Source organism: Primulina eburnea, chromosome 3, assembly GCF_022965805.1.
Source record: "Primulina eburnea isolate SZY01 chromosome 3, ASM2296580v1, whole genome shotgun sequence".
NCBI lineage: Eukaryota > Viridiplantae > Streptophyta > Magnoliopsida > Lamiales > Gesneriaceae > Primulina > Primulina eburnea.
In genome coordinates this window covers 21,805,486-21,814,836 of record NC_133103.1, presented here as the reverse complement: position 1 = coordinate 21,814,836, position 9,351 = coordinate 21,805,486, and the positions used below count along the sequence as shown (strand labels likewise).

The 9,351-nt window shown below is 35.1% G+C and overlaps 1 long non-coding RNA gene across 1 annotated transcript; it reads left to right on the top strand.

Moving 5' to 3' along the window:
- Positions 1-4,708: 4,708 nt before the first annotated feature.
- On the top strand, positions 4,709-8,817 carry LOC140828413 (uncharacterized). The gene is made up of 3 exons (XR_012117186.1): positions 4,709-5,021; positions 5,470-5,543; positions 8,613-8,817. It is a non-coding gene; the product is annotated as an uncharacterized lncRNA (long non-coding RNA).
- The last annotated feature ends 534 nt before the right edge of the window (positions 8,818-9,351 follow it).

Sequence of the window (9,351 nt, the reverse complement as noted above, 5' to 3'; positions counted from 1 at the left end):
TCTCTGTTTTGGCATCATTCATGTTCAATATTACTGTTGTGTATGCATTTGTGTATGATATCTCTCGATCCAATCCAGTAGCGTGAAGATGTCTCATGTTTGTTCAAATTCGTGCATGTTTTCTCATCCCACTCACGCTTTGTTTAAACTATTGCAAGGGGGCTGCTGCGTGTGGTGTGGAAGGGCTGTTACACCGAGAGTAGGAGGGCTTGCAAGCTAGATCGGGGTGCGGTGAGTTGGGCGAGAGAGGAGCGTAATCCTTGAAGTCATGGCACTGGGTGAAGGAGATCGCGTGATGGGTTGGGACCAGCGGTGCAAGGGCATACCGAGGCTTGAGCCAGGCTGTGAAGGGCCCGAGTAAAAGCTGATGGTGGCTCGATCCCTGCTGGGACCGTCCCTGCACTTGATCGAGCGGACTTAGGAGAGGAGCCGCGTTTTGAGTGGTTTTGGGTTAAGCTGCGGTTTTGTTTTGGTTTCGGTAGTTTAGATGGAGTCATTAAGTGCCTAATGGTGTGTAATAAAGCTAGGTCCATGTGGTGGGTTTAGAGAGGACCGACGGTGAGGAAATGGGGGACATGTGTTGTATTGAGATAATGACATAGGGTGGAGCCATGTATAGGATGAATGATATTGCAAGTGGGAGTGGCCGAGATTTTTTTCACTTGTTGGACCATCAGCCGTAGGTTTAATGGCATGGGGATAAGATTTTAGAATCATTATAATGTTTTTAAAATATGATAAAAAGTTAAGGAAAAATTCGGGTAAGTTTTGATTCGATTCGGGTTAAAATCGGGACCCCGGTCCAAGTTTTAAAACAAATCGATTAAGTTTTGTTTTGGGCTCTAATTTATGTCTAGCGATGCTTTTATTAATGTTTTTGGAATATTTTAAGGAGTTTGGTAAGCTTCGGGTAAATTTTAGAGGTCCAGGGGTGAAACGATAATGTTTTTTGGTTTTCAGGGGCAAAATGGTCATTTTGCACACGAGACGAGATTTTGGTCCTAGCAGCGCCCTGAGCACAAATCATAATATTTTTAAATGTCCATGCATCACGTTTACGATTTTTACGCTATTATAATAACTATGGTGCATGCTTAATTTAAAGGAATTAAGTGAGAAATTGAAGAGCACTCCGTCTCCGCCGCGCCGCGTCGTTATTTCGTTTGTTTTCTGTCAAAACAAACCAAGGCATGTTTATATCTTCTTTCACTCTTCAATCAAGTCATATAGGTATTTTTAAATATCGCAAGTACATGATTTTAATGCAAGAAGATCGAAATTGTTCCTATTTAATGATGTTATCTAATTATATTACGTGCAAAAATATTCATTTTGAGATTTATGCGATATTGCTTGTGGTCACTTTACTATCTTGATTAAATCCGGTCGCCAGTTACCGGTCCGGTCGTGACAGAAAACAAACGAAATAACGACGCGGCGCGGCGGAGACGGAGTGTTCTTCACTTTCTTACTTTTTCTCTCTCTTAATTCCTTTAAACCAAACATGCATGATAATTATTATAATAGTGTAAAAATCGTAAACGTGATGCATGAACATTTAAAAATATCATGATTTGTGCTCAGGGCGATGCTAGGACTAAAATCTCACCCCGGGTGCAAAATGACCATTTTGCCCTTGGAAACCCAAAAATTATCGTTTCAACCCTGGACCTCTAAAATTGACCCGAAGCTTACCAGACTCATTAAAATAATCCAAAATATTTTTAAAAATATTCCTAGACGTAATCTCAAGCCAAAATCGCAGCTTATCTAATTCGTTTTAAACTTAGACCGATGTCCCGTTTTTTTTTTTTTTTCCGAATCGACTCGAAACTTTACCCAAATTTTTCCGAACTTGCACCATAACTTAAACAACTCATCCTAAAACATTTACTACTTAAATTATGTCCTTAAGCCCAAAGTCTTTAGGCCACCACCTATTTTCTAAATTAAGCATCTTGGCCACCTCCCCCAACAGGACACGTACACCATCATTCACCCCTTTAAATCTTTGTGATGGCCCTTCTCCACCGAAAACATCCCTCAACCAATCAAATCTCGGCAACTCTAAGCTCACCTGGACTAAATAACTCACGCCTACACTTCCATGCAAGACTACACGACAGCCTCAACGCAAATCCCTCAAACCACTCTACTCGAGCCTCCCCTCTTTCTTGCATGCGGACGTCTCTTCAGGTGGTTCCAGCGGTGGCTGGACTCCTCAGGGCCGTGACTCAGACCCACAGGGTCTTGTCCATGCCCTGGTTCAACCAACACACCGCCCGTTCCACCCCTTATCCGAACACAGCCCCATCCGAGCCCCACAATGCAACAGCCCTTCGATCCCTCACCCTACAGCATCGACGATGAATTTCACTCCTCAAACCACATCTTGACACTAACATCAGTCCCTTACCAACACTGAAATCGCAGCCCATTGCACAAGAAATCATAGAATCGTGAATTAACATTAAAGAATGCATACATGTACAAAAACCGAAAAGGGTCTTTCATAGAATTTCTTAGATCGCGGTTCCTTATGCACGAATGAAAACATCAGTATGTAACCCGTGTGTGATATAGAAAAATGGAATAAAGCGTGCCTTAGATGTTTGAATAGCAAGAACGATGCGAGGGAGACCCGGGTGAAGTTTTCTTTGCAAAACAAACCAACAACTTAAGCTTTCGGCTGCTAGGTCTGAAACCGAGGGTGAGAGGTTCTGAATGGGGGTGTCGGCTATGCAAAATAATTAGGTTTAGGTTTAGATGATAATTAGGCAATATTTAAATAGCTAACAACCAACTAATGGGCCTAATTTTGATAATTAAAAGTTTAAAAATGATTCTAAGCCCAACAAGATAAAAATAGGCCCATTAAGTCTAAACTCACTCCCGAAAAATATTTCGAGTTGGAAAGATTTTGAAAATAATAGCCGAACCATTAAAAAGTCCCCCGATGCGATAAAATTAGCGTACCGTTTAAAAATTAAAATCATGCGGGTAAAAATATCCAAAAATTCTCATTTTTGAAAAGTACGCTTAAAAAAATTTTATCTTAATTTATAAAAATAGATCGTGTGATAAAAATAATTTTTCTGAAAATTCTCCGGTCTCCGATCCTCGTTCGAACGTGAAATGCACCTAGAAATCTTAATGCGTGAACTTTTAAAACTTCATGAATTAAATTCTACAATGCATGAATTATGCATAAAATGCATAAAAATAATTAAACATAAATTAATGAAATAAACATGCTAAATTACAACTTCTTAAATGAATCTTTATTAACTTATCTCAATACTCCATCTCCAGTCCGGCCTCACTTATTTAACTGAAAAGATAACAATCAAACTACTGTGTAAAATAAATAAATTTAAAGAAAAGAATTTAAATGCTCATACAATAAAAATCATTTTAATTTTAAATCCTAGAATTATGCATGGCTTATACGCAGTCTAATTTACGGGTTCTACAAATCAAAACTCGAAGAAAACGCAGAAGTTCATGCGTATTTCGTATCGAAACGAATTTTAATAATGTTCTAGCATACATATAATCAAACCAATGTATTTTAATGCATATTTTATATTGAAATATAGTATATAACATGATTGATGCGAAAAAAGAAAGATTTATATATGCCTTTGTATTAAAATGCACGATATATCGACAAACGAACATGGAGAAGAACTTATGCCGAATGGAGATAGTTTGATGCGTTAAATGACTTGAAAATTGGATAAATTTATCAAGAATTTTAGATGATGATGGGCTAAGCTTGCTGATGGAAGAAAATTGAAAAAATTCCAAGTCCTAAACATTGAAATTCTCAGACAACTAGTGTGTGAGAATAATGTGTGATTGTGTGTTTGTATGTCAGTGGCGTGAGTTGTGTTGGGATTAGAGCTAGGACTCTTTTATATATTTCTTAGAATATTATTAGGTGTTTACGTTAATTAATAAATTTTTTAAATTACTAATTAAGCCCTCCAACTTTTAAAATTAAGAGTCCTAAAATTTCTAAATTCTACTCATAATTAAATACCACGTAATTTAATTAATTAAATCATAAAATAATTATTAAAATATTTTATTTTGAGTGGAAGTATTTAAATTCCTTATTTTAGAATTTTGCTAATTAAAATGTTTAACATACTCTTATTTCACTCGATAAATTAAATTTAGCATTTAAATGCTAAAATTCGTAAATCCTTTAAGTTCTTATTTTCTTGTGATAAACCAAGAATTGTGATAAAGTGTCAAATCACTCATGGCATTTATTTTAATCCATATAAAGCTTTATTTAATTAAAACACATAATCAGGTAAGGTATGATCTCAGGTAAGGTATGATTGATAAAGCATGGAGTTTGTTATACATAAACTTCTTTTTGAAGTAGAAAATTCAGGAAAGAACTTTTTACATCCATCTGAAACACTTCAAAAATTTTATAAGTAGTATAAGCAAGAAAAATTCTAATTGTTTCTAGCCTAGCTACTTGTGTAAAGTTTTCATCAAAATGTATGTCTTCTTCTTACCTAAATCCTTGTGCAGCTAGTATTTCTTTATTCCTAATTACAATTCTATCTTTGATTTTTATTTCTATAAACCCACCAAGTTCCTATGACTGACTGATGAGTGGGCCAAGAAAATAAGTGTCATACTTTAATTCTATCGAACTGATTTAATTCTTCATACATAGATTCTATCCAACTGATATCTAAGATATCTTCATCTATATTACTAGGTCCTAATTGGAAAATAAAAGAAGAATGCAAAAAATCATTAAGAATTTGTTGTCTAGTTTTGAAGGGTTCCGAAGGGTTACCGATCACTAGTGAGGGTGGATGAGTCTTACTCAATTTGTATCATGGTCCAAGAGAAATGTTGTTATCAATGTTCGGAGTAGGATCAATTTGGCTCTCTTCAGTCGGGTTCCCATCATCTTGGTTCTCATCAGCTTGGATATCAAGAGTCTGGTTCACATCAGTTTGGTTTAGATCATTCTGGTTTGCATCAAGGTAGTTCTGTTGTTCCTCATTAACTTGTATAGCTAATTGATCTGACATTTTTGTTTCAAGTGACTGATTATTTCTTTTGTTCATATTGATCTCATCTTCGTTGTCATCTTCCAAATCAATATCTCTCATCTGATTAATCAAATAAGTAAGATTAGTTTGATCTTCAATTAGTTCGATTTCATCAAATATGACATGAACAGTTTTTCCGCAACATTTATAGTATTTTATAAACACAAAAAAAAATAACTAACAAAATAATAATAAAGAAATATACCTACATGATACTTGGCAACAAAACCACACAAATGATTTTTACCATTATTATGAATATAGCATTTACACTGAAATACATGAAAATAAGAAAGGTTAGGCTTACTCTCATTCCATATTTCATATGGATTTTTACCAGCCTTCTTGTTAATCGTCATTATATTCTGTGTACATGCAGTATTGATTGTTTCTACCCAAAATCTTTGAGAGACATCAGAATCACCAAGCATTGTCTAAGCAGTTTCCTTCAAGGTTATGTTTCTTCATTCAGAAATTCTATTTTGCTGAGATGTCCTTGATGTGGAATAGTCATATTGAATTCTCTGTTCTGATATTGATCAAGAGATTTTTTTAATGAATTTAGTACCATGATCACTTCTGATCTTGATTACTAAAACCGATTTTTCATTTTGAACACATCTAAGAAATTTGATCAGGTTGGTACATATATGAAATTTACTATTTAAGAATATAAACCAATTAAATCTATAAAAATCATCAGCAATAACAAGATTATATTTCATTCCCCCTAAGATCATTACAATTATAGGTCCAAAAAAAATCCATAAGCAATAGTTCTAAGAATCTAGATGTTAGTCTCCTACTTTTATTTTTTTTAAACTAGATCTGACATGTTTGCGTAATGTATATGTTGAACGTACATGATTCTGACAAATTCTATACTAAGCAATCCATCATCTAGATTAAATTTACACAAATTATTAATTGATCTGAATTAAGATGATTCAAGTGCTTATGTCATAATAATTGTTTATCATGATTTACTCCTACGAAACAGGGTGACGAGACTCGATGATTACTATTCCAATCAAGTTTATATGCATTACCATTTCTAATTTTTGTCAGCAGCTACAACATCTTTAATCAAGCATTTACCCTTATTAAATTCAACTAAATAATCATTAACACAAAGTTGACTGATGTTGATCAAGTCATATATAAATTCTCAACAAGTAGTACATCATTAATAACAACATTTACGTGGATAATCTTACATTTACCCACGGTTTTACCCTTTGAATTGTCACTGAAAGTGATCTTAGTTCCTTTGCATTTGATTATATCAGTTAACAGTTGGGATTGACCAGTCGTGTGTCTCGAACAGCCACTATCCAAGTGCCATATAAAAATTTCAGCCCTTCTTACTTCTGTGCATACAAGCACAGAGAAAATCAACTGGTACCTAATCTTATTTGGGTCCAAATGGGATTAGTCCCTTAGGAACCCACGCTTGGATCACTAACTGGCCAGACATCATGTTTGTTCTGAAAGAGTTGTGCAAAAACATGTGTGCGATTCTCTGTGTATACTTGAAAAAAAAAATGTTATCTCGCCTTACTGGCATCATGGCTTGCCTATGTCTCTTTTAAACAGGCTTAATGATATGGTATCAGTAGGGCTTACCCTTCATAGGTTTGGGCCTTACCAAACTGAATCTATGACCCGGCCAATTGGGCTTGGCATTGGAAATCTCTGGTGTATACACTATATCAAGTTTTTGAACTTCGTTCATTTGTTCCACATGATTTTCAACTTTAGAAGTCGGATGTTCATATATCGCACTGGACTTAACAAAGTGAATAAATTTCCCTTTACACATGTTCAGTTTAGCATTAGTCTCAGAAATTCTTTCATTGCTACTGAATCCGATACCTATCATGTATCCTGATGACTTTTGTAGCTCCTACATTTTCTCGATGCTGATTGACGACTTGTTCTGAATTTTGATAAGCTCGGATAAATTCTTGTTCTCATAAATCAAGTGCTGATACTTAACTTGTAATCTCTCATTCTCATTCCTTAGCTTTGCAACTTTTTCCTTAGACTTGACACTTCATTAGACTGTTCATAGTGAGGCCCAACATCTTTTTTTAGGTAATGTTGATTGCTTAACCTTGACTTCCTCAAATGATTGAGACAATCTCTTATACTCATTAACCATGTAATGAAGTTCAGTGAAGAGGTCATCTCGTGTAAAATCATTTGAGCTAAAATCATATTCATCTTCATTGATCGATTCCAGCTTGGCATCTGCCACGAGGCACTGCACCTCTTATTAATCTCTACTGTTACTGGAACACTTTCTTGTATGAATCAGAGTTAGAATCCACTCACTTGGCCTTACTTTCCTTAGCCACCTGGACCTTCTGATTTTTTCCTTCTTGAAATACTTCTTATCATCCTTGTCTCTCTTATTCTTATCTTGAGATCTTTTATCCTTATCAGTTTTCTTTCTTTCATCTTTATTAGATTTGGGATAGTCGGCTATGAAGTGGCCAACTTTTTCACAAATAAAACATGTGTTTCATTCATCGGTATACTATCTCTTATAATGAGTCATTCGGCTAAAACTTTGAAAATTGACTTGGTACTTCATCAGAAACTTGCCAAATTTCTTCATGATTAATTATATAGCATCATTAATCAACTGCTCGGTTGACTTCTCTTTCACTACTTATTATTTTGTAGATGTAGCACATGCCTTGGTCAGTTTGGAGGTAGATTCACCATCTGTTATTTATTCCACTTCAAATCCATAGGCTTTGAGATATGTGACCAGATCATTTAATTAAAACATGTTTAGATCTTTGAATTATCTCATTGTGATCGTTTTGACATTCCATTCTCTTGAAAGCAGAGACGGATCGACGCTAGGGCTATACTGGGCTGTAGCCCAGCCCAATTTTTTTTATTTAGCGACGGTTTTAGCGACGGTTTTTTGATAACCGTCGCTACTTTTGCGACGGTTGTAGTAAACCGTCGCCGATGTGGATCGACGACGGTTTTATCAAAAGCCGTCGCAAATATTCGCGACGGTTATTGCTAAAACCGTCGCTAAATTATTAAAAAATAAAAAAAGATGGATCGGTGGTTTTAATTAGCGACGGTTTATTCAATAGAACATCATTACCACTTTGATGTTTTTAATGCAGCAATAGATTTCATTTTGATGGAGTTAAATACTCGGTTCAATGAGTCATCGGTGAAACTTCTTTCTCTTAGTATAGCTTTAGATCCTAAAAATTCATTTGACTCATTTAACAGTGATGATATTTGCAAGCTTGCGAAGAAGTTTTATCCTGGAGATTTCACAGATCAAGAAATTGTTGTTTTGAAGTATGCATTGATACATTTATAAACTCGATGTGATGCAGAATTTAAAGGTTTCTACACTTGTTGAGTTGTGTCAGCAATTGACCGAGAGTGGACGGTCAAATGTTTATGTTATGTTGACTAGATTGATTCATCTTGTTTTGACATTATCTGTGTCTACTGCCACTATTGAACGGGCTTTTTCAGCAATGAAGCATGTGAAGATGGCACTTCGCAATAAAATGGAGGATGACTTTCTTGCCGATTGTTTGACACTCTATATTGAACGAGATTTAGCTAAACATATTGATGTAAATTCTATTATTGATGAATTTTATGTTTTAAAATCCCGTAAGGCACAACTTCGTTGAACGATATAATGTATTTTTTTTTAATAATATATAATTTATCATATTGAGTTCAAGCCCACCCCAACTCTTATTCCTGGATCCGTCCCTGCTTGAAAGTGCACCCATTACTTTCAAGGCTATCTCTCGATTGCCATACTATTTTCCCAGAGCAGCTATTTTGATTCTGATGTTGCTAAATCTCTCATCAAAGTCTGATATAGAGTCAACGACCTTTATTTTAATGATGTCAAACTTCAGTATTGCAACAAATAATTTGTTTACTTTAGCTTGGTCATTGCCTCTCATAGTTGGATTAGTTATCCCAGATATCTTTGGCAGTAAAGCACATCTTTATTTTACTAAATGTTTTTTTATCAAGCTTCTTATATAGATGTCCTTAAAAAAATTATCCAAATTTGTTTTTTTTCTTGTGTTCACCTGTATATTCCATTCGTGGCTTCTCGGTCATCTGTAGTGCACCATCTGTAATGGAAATCACTATGCTGGCTTTCAAGATTTTCATCAGTTCGCCTGTTATTACATACCACATGTCATCATCTTGTACAATTTAATGAGCATGCATCCTTATCTTTCAA